This window comes from Phaethon aethereus (assembly GCF_964289735.1).
Source record: "Phaethon aethereus genome assembly, chromosome: 2".
Classification (NCBI taxonomy): domain Eukaryota; kingdom Metazoa; phylum Chordata; class Aves; order Phaethontiformes; family Phaethontidae; genus Phaethon; species Phaethon aethereus.
Genome location: NC_138582.1, coordinates 130631531 through 130633896, shown reverse-complemented (window position 1 = coordinate 130633896; position 2366 = coordinate 130631531).

The window sequence follows — 2366 nt, the reverse complement described above, 5'->3', positions numbered from 1 at the left end:
GGAAGGGAAGGGGAAGGAGAAAAAAGGAAAGGAAAAGGAAAGGAAAAGGAAAGGAAAAGGAAAGGAAAAGGAAAGGAAAAGGAAAGGAAAAGGAAAGGAAAAGGAAAGGAAAAGGAAAGGAAAAGGAAAGGAAAAGGAAAGGAAAAGGAAAGGAAAGGGAAAGGAAAGGGAAAGGAAAAGGAAAGGAAAGGGAAAGGGAAAGGGAAAGGAAAGGGAAAGGAAAGGGAAAGGAAAGGGAAAGGAAAGGGAAAGGAAAGGGAAAGGAAAAGGAAGAGAAGAGAAGAGAAGAGAAGAGAAGAGAAGAGAGTAAAGAGAAGAGAAGAGAAGAGAAGAGAAGAGAAGAGAAGAGAAGAGAAGAGAAGAGAAGAGAAAAGAGAAGAGAAGAGAAAAGAGTAAAGAGTAAAGAGAAGAGAAAAAAGAAAAGAAAAGAAAAGAAAAGAAAAGAAAAGAAAAGAAAAGAAAAGAAAAGAAAGAAAAAGAAAAGAAAAGAAAAGAAAAGAAAAGAAAAGAAAAGAAAAGAAAAGAAAAGAAAAGAAAAGAAAAGAAAAGAAAAGAAAAGAAAAGAAAAGAAAAGAAAAGGCCTTTTGGGGGATGTAAAGGCTACAGCACCTCCCTGAAAAACTAGGAGTCTATGTTCAGGCATGGACATTAAGTGGTCCATAGGAGCCAGTATGTTCCAGACGTGCTCTTTGGTTGTAACATTTGCTACCCAAGAAGAGTAGTGGGAAAGCTGAAAGTGAAACTAAGCAACAACAGTTTCATTTTCAAGCCGGGGAGGAAAGTAGAAACCTAACCGGCACAAAAAAATGCAAGCAAAGAGTTCTTAGATGGCTGTTACCACACAGTGGCTATTTGTCATTTTCCAACATGATTCAGACACTTAAAAAAATAAAAAAATTCTCTCTTAAATTTAAGAGAATCTGGATTTTTTTTCCTCTAATTTTCGGCGAAGCTTGGGGCAGCTGCCGCTGAGGGCAGCAGCTCTTCCACCTTAACAGTCCGTCTTAAAGCACCGGGGATGGCAGCAGCCATCTTACGGGTCGCTGTCACCGCTGCTGTGAAGCCCTAAACCAGCCCCGGCCTCCGCCGCGGGCTCCCCAGGGCAGGGGTCCCCCCCATCAACCCCCTTGCCGATTTTAAAACCTCAACCAAAAAAAAACCCCACCCCAATCAACGAACCCAGACCTCCTTTTTCGTGAAAACACTACAGTGCTTTATTCCATTCTTTTTTCCTATCATTTAGTGGATATGCCAGCTCACCGTATAATCTTATGCTTGAGAATATCACCAGGAGCTGAGGAAAAGTGGGCGAGGGAAGACCACGGGGAAAGTGTTTTCTCACTCGTCCTCCCCACCCCAAATACTCCTCCTAACTTTGCAGAAGCCTGGAGTCCTCTTTGCTTGCCCCATGCAAGGTGGCAAGGCCCCGCATCTGCGAGAACTCTTTATTACGCTGAGATTCTCTCCCAAACTAATAATGCTGCTACAGATTTACACATCAAAGAACTGTAGATCCCACGCAAACACCCAGCTTCGATCCCAACCTTTCAAACCGTGGTGCCGCACTATAGAATTGCCATTTGTGGTTTCTTACAGCTCAACCACGTTTTTACATATGTTCAACGGAGCGTAACTGCCTCAAAACCCAAGTGCTTGCTTCTGTGTATAGAGTACAGTTTCTGTGGTGGGACCATTTACTTAAATTTAACTTTCAGTTAAAAAGGTAATCCGTTTAAGACATAAATCAACCCGCTGTCGATGCTCATTCCTGGCCCAAAAAACCCCCAAACAAAAACCCCAAAACCATGATGTGAAGAACTGAGCAATCAGTCTTTGAATTCTCCTGTATATAAAACTGAATGGCTTTTATATATTGGCGGAAATAGAAATCATCTGGGAAAAGAAAAAAAAAAGGAGTCGTTTAAGAGCGGCTGCGAAGAGCATGGGGTAAAAACGCAATGGTGAAGTCAAGCAAGGTCGTGCCACTGCGCGGGGGAACAGAGGCCGCGGGATCACCGGCGCTAAGGAGCGCGGCCGCGGGGCCGCCTCTTCCTACGGCAACTTTCCCCGCGGCCTCCCGGAGGGCCGGGCTGGCTGCGCAGCGGCTTCCCGCTCGCGGCGGGTGCCGCCGCCGCCACCCTTTCCGCGGGGGCGTAGGGCGCCGACCACCCCCGCGCAGGGAGGCGGGTGCCGGCCCCCCCGCCCGGCGGGGCAGGAGCCGCCCGCGGAGCGGCGGGTCCCTCCTCCCGCCCCCCCCCCCCCCTCCGGGAGCAGCCGGCGGCGGCGCGGCGAAGGGGAGGGTCTAGGGCCGGGCGCTGCGCTCCGCGCCGGCCGGCCGGACGGGCGGCTGCCGCCGCGCCGCGGGC